This window comes from Enoplosus armatus, chromosome 1, assembly GCF_043641665.1.
Source record: "Enoplosus armatus isolate fEnoArm2 chromosome 1, fEnoArm2.hap1, whole genome shotgun sequence".
Taxonomy (NCBI): domain Eukaryota; kingdom Metazoa; phylum Chordata; class Actinopteri; order Centrarchiformes; family Enoplosidae; genus Enoplosus; species Enoplosus armatus.
The window spans coordinates 28,620,320-28,637,442 of record NC_092180.1 but is presented as its reverse complement, the minus strand read 5'-3'; positions in this window follow the sequence as shown (position 1 = coordinate 28,637,442).

The following is a 17,123-nucleotide window of genomic DNA, read 5'->3' as shown; positions in this document are numbered from 1 at the left end:
AGTTCAAATACTCTGTTGTACAAGAATAATTTGGAATCAAGTGTTCTTTGGGTTTTATGGCAGAAGTGTTGGGTGCTCTCTTAAAAGTCATCATCTCTTGCAGGCAACTCTCTGTTGTGGAGATTATACTGTGAATTTTTCATTTTGACGATTTAAAATAAAACGTAGGATTTGGGGTCTAAATAATGCCCAGGCCACAGGAAATATGTTTTATTTTTTATTTATTATTATTATTATTATTTTTTTTTTTTTGGTCTCTGCATGTGTTTTTAAAATGTGTAGTGAAATGATGCGGCACCCGAAGTTGGCTTTCCTAAAAATGGTGCATTCACAAACCCATTCTGACAATGTTTACCTGCATTGACACACGTCTGTAGCTTCGTATCAGGACGGGGGGGGGAGTGCTTCTTTGGAAATGCAAACCGTGTGCTCTATGCAGGTAAACTCGTGACACTTTTAATGGCGAGTCCTCTACGTTTTAAACGAGAGTGTGGAGGGTAGGTGAGTTACGTAGAGTAGACCACAACCATGAAGACACTCTCCTGCGTCTCATTTCGGGGGCTGCATCCCCGGCCGTTTGTCTTTTTCAAAACTGAACACAGTATAAACCGATTGACAGGACCTGTCCTACTTTAAAGTGTTCTCCGAATGCAGTCGTCGTTTCCCTGAAATCAAGGAAACTAGGTCACGCCAGTGTGTCCTATGTGTTCCTGAACGCCCCTCTACACAGAGTGTCCAGAAAATGAATGAAGGAAGGTGACGGTGAGGGAAACGTGGGTCATTAAAGGTCCCCCCCGGCAGAGTCTCCTCGTAAACAAACAAAAGTCATTGTTTACATCCGTGTTTACTAGCTAGCGCTCTTCTTCGTCGCCACGTTTCTTGAGCATTACTGCCGCATCTCGCTCGGCGGGCACAGTGTGAAACCGCTGGCTGGGCTGTTTGTGGCTCGTGCACGTGCACAAAAACTCATAAAGTAAACTAAAAAAAACTGCTCCATAGCGCTACTAGAGGTAAAAAAAAGAAACAAAAAACGGGATACCTTTTAATCCAAAACAGTGGACCCGTGAGACCCGTTTACCGACCGTTCAGTTGATCAAGGGCCCGAGGACCAAATTCTCACAACGTGAACGCTGCTTTGACGCTAACCAATCAGAACACAGCCTGACATGACAGAGAATACACCACACACCCATAAACATACTCATAGATGCCACATTATCAAGAATATTATCTATGGTAGGCGCTATTTTACAATTCCGCACAATAACTGAAGCTCGTCGTTCGTTTATCGTTTCCATTTCCGTCTAGATCCGCCAAAGCTTCGTCGCACAATCTGACATCATCATCGCAGATCGCAGCCGAGATTTTGTTCGACCGTCTCTCGCACAGTGTGACACACAAGTGAAAGCCGTAAGGCCGCTGTTATCACCAGTTTATAGGGGCCTTAATTCATCAAATGCTGCATGGGATGTTTGTTCAATGGTGTCCTTGTAAAGTCGTGAGTGACGTATTTGGTGACCACTTTGTATTTCCCAGGCGTTTGGGTCCAGTTGGTCATCGTTTGTTAGCGGCCTGGACAGGATATTAAGTTGGAAGTTGTCAGTCACGACAGATGTGGAGGGGACTTCCTGAGTTTGCTTCGGGTATGTACGACTTTGTCGGCCGTTTCAGACCTCCTAGCGATGAGCGTTGACTTTTGAGAAGGATCGTCTGAATCTGGTCTTTGTGAGGCTAAAACGTCTCTTCTGGTGCAGAGGCTCAGCCCAGTGGACCTCAGTCTTCCAAGCGACACACTTCCGTGGGCTGTGTCCTCTGAAAGTGTGGGAGCCGCTGAAATGGAACGTAACAAAACCAGGAGTGTTTGTTAAACTAGACGTTCACCTTCACTCATTTTTAACAATGTGAGTTTTGTCGTTTTGAATAAGGCCTGAGTTTCTGATTGTTTTTTTTTTGTACGGCAGTGGTTTTACCGACGTCTTAATCCAACTGATCTGACCATTGCTGCTAATTCTTTTTTGACGGTAACATTCTGAATACTCTAAACATCTGGACGCGGCTCCCGCCCTTTTGGCTTTTCACTGATCAGTTTTATCACGCAGTACTCCACGACCCGAGCGGCGACAAACACTGACGGTTGTCCAGCGTTCACCGCGCCGGCGCGATTCTGAATTTGATGCGACGCCATTTTGCAGCAGCGGTTTTGTATTGCGTTTGAACGAGTCTGTCGCACGTCGGCTGCCTTCTCCAATCGGTTCCTCAGCAGATTTTGGTCGTCACAGTCAGGGAAACACTTCGTACATGTGTTATGTGGCTATCAAATGGCTGTAAGTCTTCCACACCATTAACTACTGAATGTACAGAATATGCAGATTTTCAAATGTTAAAAAAACAAAAAAGAAAAAAAATGTGTGAATAAACAAAAGTTAACGTTTCTGGATTGTCTGCAATTTGTGTGTGTGTGTGGCGCTTTTACTGTGAGAGGTATTTGTAGCAACATACAGTTTACGGATCATCCAATACATTACACCATTAGTAATAATAATACTGCACTCACCAAGGTAATATCTGAGATCAGCTTTGTGGTACGTTGGCAATGTTTCAGGCGTGCCCACTTTTTCGGGCCGAGAACCACAACCGCAAAGACACACGCGATGACTAAAAAGAGCCGCAAATGACCGCAAAGAGATGCAAAAAGACTGGAGGGAGACACTTGGTGGTAGCTCTTCGGGGCTCTTCGGGGCTCTTCGGGTCTTGCTCCTCTATCGGAGGTGTGCGAGGTCAGTATCTCAGTATGCGTAATACCTGAGTGGATCCAAGCAGGTTTTCCATTCCAGAGATGTTTGAATTAAACCCACTTGAGACAAGGCGTTTGACTATTTTAACTTCTACCGATCTAATACACAACGCATTCATTCTCTCTATATTACCCCCCCAAATATCCTATTTTCCACACTTGCCGGGGTTCTCGGAGCCGACACCTATTTGAGAATGTCAGACTGTTCCGTGAATTAAATGCTGTTTTTGTTTTTTTGTTTTTTTTTTTCACACCTCCATCCTCCCATTAGCAATTCCTGATTGGCTGAGGGCCTACGTCCTTTGACCACAGCCACGCTAGATCCGACACGCTGCTCGTGCAAGTGCATCCCCGTGTTAGTCGTCCTTGTTAAAACGACGATTGAGTCTCGGGAAATCCACGATAACTCCGAACTTTACGGAACTGTTGGCCTGACACAGGGACACAAGCATGTGTGCACGGGGACGTATTTTCAGTACAGATGGCTGCCCTGGATATGTGCACACAGCATAAAAAAAAACAGTACAAATTCTGCATAAATTCTCCAAATTCGTGTTATTTCCGGCGCCATTAATTTGCTATGGCCAGTTATGTTCAGTAGCTCCTGCAAACGTCACGCAAGGGTGAAGGCAGGCAGTCATGTCAGGAAACTTCGGTGAGGAATCATATGTTTATCTATCATACATTTATCAGGGATGATTTCAAATGTTTAAATCATATGAAACGAATCGGAAAAAAAAAACAGATCACATTCGCTTTGTTTGCATGCAGGTAAACAGTCAAAAGTGGGGGTAATGCATTGGCCTAAATGCAATCTCGAAACACTTGACGGCGATTTAGTGTTTTTTTAAAAGACGTACGTGCATTCAAACTGTCGTCAGGCGATAGCCGATGGGTCCCAGGACTGGAAGTCGGGCCGGGCCAGGCTTTAATTATATTTCTCACAGTATCTGTTTACATACTTTCATGGCGATGGGAAGGAATGCCTTGGTTTTTTTACTACTGAATTCGTCTTCACTTCTTTGTCTCTTTGATTCGTACATTCACGGTGATAGAGGGTAGTGATAGTGGTGAGCAGGTTTGCCGTGAAGTATAGCCTCATTGGACTACTCAGATTGCTGGGTCTTCTCGATTTTGCTCAGTGTCGTCGTTGCTAGGGGGGAGAAAACAGAAGGAAGCACACTGGCAGCCAGCAAGTTGACCGGCCACAATCTCCACATGGTATCTCCGCGTGGCCGCCTTGGTATCATCTGATAATAGTCACCGTCGAGCCTGTTCAGGTGGTTCCGCCCACGCTGGCACAGTACCAGGGTGTTACCTTTCAGAGGATAGCTGTGCACATGTGTGTGCCTGCTTAGCTCGGAGGGGCTGTGAGATTCTCATTCATGCATATTGGATTGGCCCCCCCCCCCCCCCGCAATACCATATATAAAAGCAACAGAAAAATCCAAAAGTGGCACTTTGTCAAGCATCTCTCTCTCCGCTCTGTATTATTTTACAAAAGGCATTTTCCCTGTTCTTTCTTTATTTCCCCCCCCCCTCCCCTCCCCCCCCCACTCCTCCGGAATGCTTGCCTTAAAGGAGGTGGTTTCTGCTTTCCCTCCGTTTGTTCTCAGCAGTACTCGAACACCACACTGAGCCGAGGTGACCTAATAGTGGCTGTGATATACTCCTGTCTTACTTTACCAAACATGGAGTGCTATCGTTGAACAGATCACTGGTAGCATTACATGATAAAACAATGCCATCCCTCTGTGGGCCAGCGAGCCTTCAGACAGTAGGAACAATAGCAGCTTTGTCAGGAGTCTGTACAGCTCTGTGTGCCGTCTAAAAATATCTAAATGCCTCTTCCTCTCCTACCTGATACGGCACCTCTATACTGTCACACCTGAATCAAATATGTGCAGAAAATATCTAAATAATACACTCTGCCAATGTCTTTCTATTGTGTTCTAAGAGTGCAGACTTGCACGTATAATTCAGATCCTGAGGGTCTAAAACCAACATGCCAAAAAAATCCTATCTAGTCTATTTTTGACATATTTTCCAGGTTTGACTGTGTGTGAGGGCTCTCTTGCAGTGGCAAACCCAGACAGAGAATTATAACCCACCCTCAACTGAAGGGTCTTTTAGCCTCTTTTAGTTCATAGTTTTGGTTTTTTGACCCCCCCCCCCCCCCCCCACCCTACAACCTTGCTCTCATCAAAGCCCTTTCAAGCCTCCAGGATTCAGTTGCACCTCTTTCTACCAAGCCAAGACGGTCAACGAGTTCGACGCTCTTATTTACTGAAGAAACGGGGGCTCTCAAACAGGCTTGCAGGCAATTTCAATACAAATGGCAAATGGTAAATCAAAACCGGACGTTTTCTACCTCTCGTGGCAAACGTTTGTATTGAATTACATGCATGCTCTGTCCACTGCAAAAGCGGAATATTTCTTTTCGCTAAAACAAAAAAAAGAAATGAGTTCCTCATCTTCCTCAGCTACCTCTGGAAACTACCTGGCCCCTCAACCCACTATCAGCTGAACCGTTTTAAAGATCTCCGGCCATTTCTGGGACCTCCAACGCTGAATATTGTTAATTTGTCGTTTCCGACTGGCACTGTCCCCACTGTGTTTAGACTTCTACTTAAGAAACCACATCTTGATCCTGGGTCTCCTAATAGTCATCAACCAGTCTCTGACCTTCCATTCTTTTCAAAAGTATATATGAAAGAGTTGTGTCTCAGCAACATCCAGCCGACATATTTAACAGTAATCCTTTTTGAACCATACTCACTATGGATTAGGATTCCACCTCAGTGCTTCTGTTACTGGATGTCAGTGCGGCTTTTGACATAGATCGCTGTATACTCCTGGATGACTGGAAAATCAATTTGGTGTCCCTGGCCTGGCTCTTGTGTGGTTTAAGTCTCATGTGAAAGAACACAGTGTGTGTTTTTTTTTTTTTTTTTTAAAGTAATACTACACCAGCATTTTCTGGTGTGAAGTGATGGAACACCTCAGGGCTCTGTTCTTGGCCCTCATGGGATTCATTTCCGCTGCTACACTGATGATGCTCTGCTGTATGTGTCTGTAAAGGCAGATGATCATTCCTAAATTATCGAATTAAAGGCCTGCTTGTCTGCTGTGAGAAACTGGATGTCCCAAATTCTAACACAGCTGACATATATAGACACCAATTTGATGAAGTAACAGTAACCCTCTACAGCTGTGTGATTTCTCAAAGTCTGACAGCCAAGAATCTTGGTTTTATGTTTGATCCTGCCCTTTCTTTAGATCATCAGATTAAAGAAATATCCAAGGCTCGGGATTCCCATCCTGTGGTCGCTCCCAGTCTTTCCCGTCTTTGCCAGCTCCTCCCTTTGTCCGTCACTGGTTCCAGTCAGTTCATGAGACTCTTCTATCTGCAAGTTCAGCTGATATGAGTGGCTTTGCGAAAAATGCCAAGGGGCAGCTGTGATTCAATCTGAGCAGTCCGCCTCAGTGCCTCTCTGTGTTGTGATGTTAACTCTGTGTCATAGTTAACTGCAGTTAACTTAGGTTTAGAAGTGTGTCGAATGTTAACTTGTGAGGCACTAGTTTGGTAGGGCTCCAGTTAGTCTACTTTGCGAGGTATCCTGATCGCCTAGGAGAAACCTTAGGTCTCGTGGGTGCTTTCTGTTTTGTGTGTCATGGTTTCTATAGGTGGGAGTACTGTAGCCAGGCTTTTATTTTGTCTCTTTTAGTTGTGCTCAGCTGTGGCAAGACAGTGGGGGTTGTGAAGCTTGATTTTGGTCCTGTTAGTACCACTCGCAGGTTTTACACTTTGTACCTCGCCTCACCCCACTTGACTCTCTCTTTGTTCATTTTGTTGAACAGAGTGCTTGTAGCTGTCTATTTTTTGCTGTCGGTACACTAAGGAATAAACCGCTGTGCCTGCCTGACACCAACGACTGTATGTTCCTTCCCTTATCCCTGGACGAAGACACCGCCTTTTTTCATCTGCGCAGCATAGCTATAATGTCGTCTTTTCTGTCCTTGGCTGATGCAGGGACGCCTTTGTTTCGTCTAGACTTGATTATTGTAATGTTTTGTTGTCACACCTGTTGCGTACTTGTACCAGAAAGCAGAAGCTTTAATTCAAATTTGACCATATTACACCACTTTTAGCTTCCCTTCATTGGCTCCCCTTCCATGTCAGATCAGACTTTAAGGTGCTTCTGATGGCTTACTACATTCTAAATGGATGCCCCTTCGTATCTGTCTGGTCTCCTTAAACCGTGTATTCCATCCCTGCTCTCGACTCTCAGAAGGCTCCTTCAAGAAGTCCGCTGGCTGCAATGCCTTTTCCTGTCATGCCCCCTGGAATAATCACCCTGCTGCCATCAGACAGCCTGGCTCTGTTGAGGTTTTTAAGTCAAAACCTAAAACTCATCTTTTTGCCTAGCTGCTTATTCTTGGATTATGCCAGGTCTTGTACCTGTTGCCATAATCCTCCGGGTGGGTCAGTGTCAATGAATCCATTAAGCCTAGCAGTCCATGTTTGTCCTATATCAACAAGAATACTGTAAACTTTGCAGAAAAAAACCACTGCATTGGGTGTCCAAGCTGTGTGCCTATCTCTGTCTCTCTTTCTTCTCAAGATGCAACACGATCTTCAGCTGCTGTTTTCAGCTTCTTCTGCTGCCCCCAAGTGGCCAAAAAATCTATTTCCAACCTTCAGGGCGCTTACAGTTAAGTCTCACATTCACATACCGATGGTGACCGAGCTGCCATGCTGGTCTCCATCGGGAGCAACTTAGGGTTCAGTGTCTTGCTCAAGGATACTTCATCTTGGCAGGGGGAGCCAGGGATCAAACCCCCAACCCACTCTACCCAGCTCTACCTCCCATGCAACAGGGCTAACCACTGCGCCACCATGCCGCCCCCAACTTAACCACTTAACTAACCCTAATTGACCAATTCTTGACTTCTGAATTGGTTTCAACTAGTTTTGTTTGTCCTGTTAGTGTAATTCCAAGCTTTAGGAGAAATAGTCACTCAGACGGCGCTGAGGTTTATTTCATTATGTTGCTGCTCTATTGTGAAAGTGATATACGGAGAGAAACCACCATTTTGTTTTGCTTTTACTTTCTGAATGCTAAAAGGACAGCTTCGGCTCGGATTCTTTTAGAAAATACTAATGGCTGCTGTAAAACTGACAAGTACATATTCAAACCAGATTCAGTTGTTTGTCTTGAAAATGTACTAATTTGAGATTGCCTAATTTCAGACACACTCGGGCCATGTAAGTTATTGTTGAAAGATGAATGAAACATATTCATCCTCCAGGAAACCAGAATGCATTCCAGGAGCTGCCATTGGCTCTTTTCCACTGGGCTTTCTCAAGGGACTCTTTATCTTATTGCTCGGTCCAGGAGACAAGCAGCTATCAGGGGGTCAGCCGTGCGACAGTCGGCCCCCTTGTGCTGAACTCAGAGGAAACAAAGAGGCCCTTTCTGATGGCCTTCGCCCCCTTTACCATAACCAGCTGTTAGCGGCATCGTTTTATTAAGACTTCATTTTGTGGTGAAAGCAGTTCACCTTCTTGCCAGATACACAAGCCACTGAGGCGGAACCAGAGTGACAGAGAGACCAGTGCGGGAATTCCCTCACGTTGGCATCCCAAACACCTCCCTGTCCCACCGATGCTCGCTCTGATCCAGCCTCACTCAAACACTCCTCGAACGTCACATACTTTAATTTATTCCTTAATTCTATGAACAAACTCAAAAATAAAAATACTACAAACCCACTGCTGTGGGTTGTGTACTTGTACTGTAGATGTTCCCCTCTCCTTTTTGTTGTATGCTGCTTTATGGATAATCATGTATACATGTAAAACTGTAGAATAAAAAAAAAACAACAACATTCCAACCCATGAGTACAATCACACACTACCTTCTTCCGCAGGTACAATAAAAAGGTTAAAGACAGTCTGCCTGTGGGCTGAAAACAGAACTGAGATTGCTCCCGGCCTGCGCTGATATGAATGAATGACACAGTGTAACAGAAAGGTCACACGCTGTCATTACCCACACACACACACACACACACACACAGCAATTATGAAAATCTCTGCCCACATCCACTGCAGTGTTCTCTCTCTTTTTACAACACATCATTTCAATGGTTTTTTTTATTTTTATGAGGTCTGTCATTTTTCCAAACTGGAGAACCGTGCTGCAGACACAGACACGATGTACAGTCATAAACACATAACCCCCCCCCCCCAAAAAAAACAACATCTCCAGCCTCTAGGGGCAGCCCTAACTCGAACAGCTTGACTCTTTATTTACATTTTGCCTTAGGTTTTGTTGTGGGCATATTCTACCCACAACAGTTTGGACCGGGACGAGGGGTCGCGGGACGAGAGGCGACGCAGGGCCGTCTCGGGGGAGGCCATGCAGACGGAATATATGGTGTCACACAAGTTCAGCTGTTTGTTTGGCAGATGGTATCATGGGTGATGGTATGAAATAAGCAGCTTTGGAGAACCGATCAACCGCAGTGAGTATAACAGCGTCACATCCGAGTGAGGAAGTCCGGTGACAAAGTCAATGGAGATGCGAGACCGTGGACGCTGAGGAGCTGGCAGAGGTTGCAGCAGGCCAGCAGAAGCTTGGTGAAGACGCTTATTCTGGGAATAAGAATCCTACCAGGATACCAAAGAGAAAAGAGGCAGATAATAGCGTTACGAGACCTTTGGGAGATAGAATTCAAGGCAAAATCTCAAATACATGCCGGACTTCCAGGACATTTGCTGTGTATAATCACAGTCTCCAAAAAGGTCATTCTGAATGTCTTGATTGACCACCATCAGGCCAGAGAACACATCCCTGCTGCACAGAGGAGGAACCTCCGGGTAGTCCAATTTTTTATCTTTTAAACAATATAGTGAAAACTGTTATGTTCCACAACATGGACTATGGATTACGTTTTTTGTTAACCCTAGCCACAGTCTTTCTCGAACTTTAACCAAGCGGGAGTGGCTGCAGCTAAACAGGAAGAGTGGGTCGGAGACTATCTGCAGGGCTGGTGGCTTTAATCCCCCGCTCCTACTGTCCACATGTCAAAGTGTCCTTGAGCAAGACACGGAACCCCAAGTTGCTCCCGTTGGTCAGGCCAGGTATCGCTGCCATCAGTGTGTGTGGGTGAATGGATGAAAGAGAGGCAAAATGAAAAGCACTTTGGATAAAAGCCCTATATAAATGCAGTCCATTTACCATTTACCAAGTGTTTCAGCTGCCTAAGACTCTAGGTGCCACTGGTGTGGTCTTATGTTAGCCCTGGTATACTTTCCATGAAATGAATTAGCACATTGTTTTGGCACTGGTGCCTGTCCTATCCCGAAAGCAGTCTACAACAACACTGAAGTACACTACATTCTCAAAAATCCTGAATATTTGTTGTTCACAAGGCACCGGTGCATTTCTATTGTACGATTTATAAATAGATAGCCCCCTTCGGAATAGGGGCCAAAGCAGGCTGAATGGCTCATATGCATGAAAGAAGACACTTTCAATCCAGTGTGGGAGAAGTTGCTTGACTGTTCCAGTTCCAGTAGATCCAATTTAAACTTTGCCTCTGTTCATCTGCATACTGTAAAAGCGCTGAACAACAGCCGAGGGAAATGGGAAAGCAAACACAGAAAAGGGCATGACAGTTTCAAGTGGCAGATGCTCAAATCTGACCGGGCTTCCTGTTTCAAATGGGCTTACTCGCCGGCTATTTACAGTTGTTTGCAGCGCCAGTGCCTCACGTGACTCCTCCATTCTCATCTTTGTTCACATTGAGAGCTCTTGATGCTTTCTTTTTTTACTCTCTTTTTAGCAAATCCTAATTGCTCTCATTGGCAGTTGTGATTAGCTCTTTTCTGTAGTTGCACTTTTGGACGATTAATTGGAGGTTTTTATGATTAACACGATGAAACCCATTGAAAGGCATTTAGATTTAGATTTCGGGTTTTCTGTCCAAGCATTCCTTTACATGTTTATCTTTCCATCTTCATCAAGAAAGCATTCAGACTTTCAGAAGTAGTGCATCACATTGTTTCATTACGGCAATTGATTTAGCCAAAGGACAAGTAGGTCGAAACATCTTTCATGTTCTCATGTCATGTTCGCAAATTACTGCCGTGTGACATCTTACTTGTTTTTTTTACGCTGAAAACTAAAAATATTTTTGGGATGAATAGAAATATACTGAACGCCGCAATTCACTAAAAACTATTTTATATTAAGTCTATATATGCGGCTATTTTCATTTACTCCCAGCTGGAGCGGGGGAGCTGGAGCTGGGCGCTGGTTCCACAGGAGAGGAGCTTGATAGCTGAAGGCTCTGGCTCCCGTTCTGCTTTTGGAGACTCTAGGAACCACAAGTGCCTGACCAGTAAGAGCTTTGTAGGTCAGGAGACGGATTTAAACTCCAGTTTAATCCAGAGGAGCCAGTGCAGGGAGAAATATGAGAAATATGATCTCTTTTCCTGGTTCCTGTCAGTACACGTGCCGCAGCATTCTGGATCAACTGGAGAGTCTTCAGGGACTTACTGGAGCATCCTGATAATAAGGAATTGCAATAATCCAGCCCAGAAGGAACAAATGCATGGACTAGTTTTTCTGCATCTGTTTGAGACAGGATCTTCTTGATTTTTGCAATGTCACAGAGGTCTTTGAAGTTTGTTTTACGTGGGAGTTAAAGGACATGTCCTGCTCAAAGATAACTCAGAGATTCCTCACGGTGGCACTGGAGGCCAGGGCAATGCCATCTAGAGTAACGATATCTTTAGATAATATGTGGTGTTCGGTTGTGTTCGGGGCCAAGTACAATAACTTCAGTTTTGTCGAAGTTAAACTTCAGATAATTGCAGGTCATCCAGGTTTTTAGTTTAGCTAACTCATTGGTTTCGTCTGGCTTGACGATATAATTGGGTATCATCTGCATACCAATGAAAGTTTATGGAGTGTTTTCTAATAATATTTCCTAAAGGAAGCATATATAAGGTGAATAGCATTGGTCCAAGCACAGAACCCTGTGGAACTCCATGTCTAACTTTGGCCTGCATGGAGGATTCATCGTTAACTGTACAAACTGAGATCGACCTGATAAATAGGAATTTAACCAGCTTAGCGCGGTTCCTTTAATGCCAATCAAATGTTCCAGTATATTTCTATAATAGGATCTTGCGGTCAATGGTGTCGAATGCAGCATGACGCATGTTGTTGTGTTTTCTGAAATTAGATTTGTAGGGTGGTGGGACTGTCATGATTCTTTTACTGATCCCTTTCCAAACAAAGATAGAAGAACGGGTAGAGAGAAATGACTGTGTCCAGACAGAACACACTGTGTGCACTACTTCAGGATCCGCTCATGCTTCCCTGAACAGCATGAGCGTTGTGGGAGTCTCTCACAGAACTGCCCTGAGTTTCCACACAATAGAGCGTATTGATTCGACATGTATCCAAAACAGTTCCAGTGGACCTGTGTACTGTGTACAAGTAGCCTCTGAGAATTTCTCTGCAACAGGAGAACAGGTGATATGTCCTCTGTGGCACTGCCATTAAAGCATTGCATTTCTCAGCCGAGAAACACAGCCCCAGGTGTGTGTGTGTGTGTGTGTGTGTGTGTGTGTATGCTGTGCGCCCATGTGTAGACCGGACAGAGCGGACAGGACTGAAGTCAAGGACACTTATATTGATTTTAATACAAACTCAAGACCAATCCCTCTTACGTTTGAGTCAAGACCAAGTCTGAGAAAAGGGCTTGAAACTCATCAGGATCAAGTTTAAGACTGAGGAAGTTGACTACCCCCCAACTTTCACTATCAGTTTCCATGGCAACAATCATTAATGCCTGCTGACAGAAGGAGCATGGCTAGGTTTGTTGTCCGTCTTGAGAAATAAGAAGAGAAATACTTTTTAGAGTTCACAGAAACTCCCTCAAAAAATATATAATATATAAAAAAAAAAAAATAATAAAAAAAAAAAATATATATATATATATATGTGACGTGGGAGGATTTTTCACTGCAGCCCTTTGTCAGTACAGTAAAATGGACATTTCAACCTTTAACCACCAGATTCCTAGAAAAGGATGTCTAACTTCCTCCCCCAACTGTGCAGTTATTAAAAAATTGAGATGCCGCCAGGCACGAAAGTTAATCTACTGCCCGTTAGAAGCAGCGATGAGAGATTTTATATCTAAGCTCCTTTTGTTTAGCGCTGTTCGTGAATGAACTTGCAAATTGCTCTGATCTGAAAACACAAAGCACTCTCTCACTCCGTACAATGGACCTGGGTACGAGGTTGGGCCTGATGTGAATTGGTGAGAAACAGCCGGGAGTGAGGACCTCTTCCTGACATCAAAAGGCTGCCATCTCACTTCTGTCAGTTTAGGCAGGGAGGGATGACAAGGGGGCCGCCAGGCAAGACACATATACCCCCCCGCCCCCGCAAGCTGAGCCCACAGAGCGCTCCGTGTTGAATGGATGTTGATGCAGAGGCCTGTACCTCTGATGAAACCCTGGGCAAATATACTGCCAAAGAGAAAAGCGAAGACAATGACCACAGTCATCCATCCCAGCGAGCGAGCTTCGGTTCCAACATATAAACCTGCTACATTTTGTTTAATGATACCCTAAGAATCCTCCTGACATCGATTCAGAACATCAGTTGTATCATAATGTGAGACTTTGTGCTCATATGGTTGAATTTCTGCACATCACTACGTTTTGGCTTAGAGCTTCAGAGGGATCAGCATTGAGTCGGTCCTTCACCGGTGCAGTGGTCCATTGCTCGCCGCGTATGTATGTATGGATGTGCTGTGGTCTGTAATCCTGCCAGCAACCCTGCCGTGTATGTGTCGGGGGGCGGCTGTGGCTCGGGAGAGGTAGAACGGGCTGTCCACAAGTGTCCGCGAGCAAGACGCCGAAGACCCCCCGAGTTGCTCCTGATAGGCATCGCCTTGCATGGCAGAAGGTAGCAAAGAACTTTATAAATGCAGTCCATTGACCATGCAGTACATATTACACAAATTCAATTTGTGTTCAACTGCAGGAGCAAGTTATGTCCAGGGAGTTCAAAAGGCTAATAAACCCCAGAACACTGATTAATAAGTGTAATGGGACAAAAAGGCGAACAAAGGTTTAGTCTACAAGAGCACTTGGATAGATCAGGGTTAGGAGAAGATTGTGGTTTTCGACTCAAGTCACCGCAGACCTTTTCTGTATTAAAGCAAGGCCGTGATCTCTCCCTAAGTGCTGTGAGCGCCCAAACGTAACCATGGAAAAGTTTGACATGGCTGTGGTCACGATGAGCGGATAATGTGTTGCGCAAAATTGGATATCCTGGCGGGAAAACAAGTGAAACACATTGCCCACGCAACATTTTCCTGATGCCGTTTGGTGGCAACATTTTGGCGACGTTCCTCATTATGTTAATAGAAAACGTGATCCCTCAGCATTATGTCAGGAGACGGGCGCAACTGTTCTGTATGATCTCTGCTTATTCTCTAATAGATCTTGATCCTTTCAAAAGATTGCTACTTACTGCAAATACGCGGGGCTTGCAGTTCTGCCCCCCTAAGCTCTCCTCTCTCCCAGCTAATTGGGTGAGGCCCGTATTTTGGTGCGGCAACAGAATATAAGCTTTTTTTTCTCCATCCTGTATATTTTGCAACAAGTGGAGGAGCATTGCGTTCTCATCAGGGCCTGAAAAGAGCCTTTGTTCTGGCTCTGAACACCTGGACAGAGTTGTCTCAGTGGTTCGGACTCCCCTCCCTCTCTCCCTTTTTTTTCTCTATCTGTCCATCTTTTTCAATCTGAATTGTTCTCCCCCCCCCCCCCCCCCCCCTCCCCTCCCCTCCCTCCCTCTCCCTCTCTCTCTCTCTTTTGCACTCTGTCCGTGTGTGTGCGTCCAACTGCAGCAGTGTGACTCCAAAGTCCAGACAAATCATAGACAGGCATGTGCTTGGAGACAAGTGCTTGAAGTTTAAAGGGAAAGCGGCGACAAGGTAAGGACGATGGCTATAGTCGAGGGCCGTTTTAGTGGCCATATCTAAGGTCGAGTCCTCGCGAGTCCAAGACCAGGCCAGTCCAGTCCAAGAGTTTCTCGAATAAGTCAGGACTGAGACCAGAGCAGCCAGGAGTTTTCCCCCTTGTGCAGTGAATTGATGGAATACCTAATTTCTCTATATATATTGCACTTCATTTAGCCGCTTTAGCTGCTACTTTGGTTGTTTGTCTAAATCCCTCCAAATTCAATCAATTGTATTTTAATACTGTTATTATATACATATATATATATGTTAATTATATTATGTGTTTCTATATATGAATGAGCAAAAATATAAGATAAATATAAGACACTATATGACATCACTGACAACAATTTAAGAATTACAAGGTTTCCAATGATAAGGTCACAGAGTATGGTATAGTAGTGTAGTGTAGTGGGTCAGCGTACGTAGACATTTTGTTCACTGCACAATGAAAACATAAAGAAAGGTATGCAACTTGTTCCAGCACAGTGATGTACCGAAAGCTAGTTGTTACTGCAGGCATTCATAACGCAGACATACGTGACAATGACTTTGTTTTTACACAAACACGCCTACTGTCATGGACAATGTGCACTCTCTGTCTCATTTACTCACTACATTATAGTGTCTCACATATTTTGTGATATGTCATTATATTTTGAACGGTACTTTGACATAATATTTCCGCGCGAGCGGTGTGTGTTGTTTTTCTGGAAACCGTTGTTTTGCAGTGATTCAATTGTTTGGCTTTGAAGATTTGCTTTCATATGCTCTGCTATTGAAGTATTTCTGATTTCTGATATTGTTATTTGGTGCTCCATAAAGCTTCCTGTGCAAAATGTTGTACTTCTTGTACTTTTCACTCATACACTTCCACTCAATCTACTTTTTGACCCCGTGGAATTCTGTTAGTAGCCCCCTCGATGCGCTGTATTCATGTGATGCTGCAGAGCCCCAGATTGCACACGGGGATCACTTTAATTTTGACTTATTTTACCCCTGGTTTCGTGTCTCTCTCCTAAACTGAGATGTGTCTAAATTGAGAAAATGAATCATTAGTGGCCCTGTGTGTCTTTTTCTGTGGAATGCTATTTAACAGATGGAGGAAAAAAAAAAAAAAAAAAAGAAAAGAAAAAAAGGTCACGACAAAAGACGTAACGCCGCGATTGGCTCTCTGGGTGATGATTCTAATTGGCGCTGAAGCCTCCATTTAGAAGGTGTGCAGAGTGCCAATTAGCCTGAGCAGCCAAGCCTGGAAGAAGAGGTCACCTGGCTCCACTTTCCCACGACAAGACACCCTCAATCTCAATCCACTTCAGTTCCACGTCAGGCTGTGCTGGCGTGAACGTTTCGAAAACAATGTTTGGAATATATAATATATGAAATGTTTGGGCAGTGCACAAGGACCATTAACTCAACATTAAGATTGAGATCTATTAATGATATATACAGTGTGTGTGTGTGTGTGTGTGTGTGTGTGTGTGTGTGTGTTGATGGTTTATGTGTATAGGAAGGACGAAGGGGTACATATTGAAATGAATCCCCAGCTAACGGTAATGTTATGGATGAAACAGAGTAATTCCCTCAATACCTTGTTCACCAAAATAACAACTTTCTTATTTATCATTATTATTATTATTATTATTATTATTATTATTATCAATATCAATGTACTGTAGGTTAAAATATATGCCTGAAACAATAACTTTTATTGTTATTGTCATTCCCTCAAAGACTTTACAATTATCAATGGGAAGGGGGGGGGGGGGGTCATCTCACTCAAAATGATTTGAAATGATGTAGAGCACACAAAAAAAAAAAACAGCATTAAAGTGCTGTCATGTGATAGAGATGACACAGACTAGAATCTTGCTTACATGACGCACACCATGTGTGCTTGCAAACACACACACACACACACACACACACACACACACACACAGTGGCCTGCATGCCCACGGCAATAGGCCGTAAGAACTATGTGGTTTAGTTTTAAGCACCCAAAAAACAGCCTTTGTGTTCACGGTGAATGTCACTTTGGCCCTTTGCATGGGTCGGGTTTGCCAGAGCCCGAAATGTCACCGTGTAGCTCCACTGTTGCAGTAACTAGGGAGTCCCAGCGCGCAGCACACATCTCCTCCTGTTCGAGAAAACACTACAGTGGCTCTGTGTCCGATGATCTAATGCACAGATCTGTTTGCAGGCCGCCTTCTGTAGAATATGGCTGTGTTGGAGCAATCAACTCGTCCCCGTCCAGAGCAGCTTCCTGCTT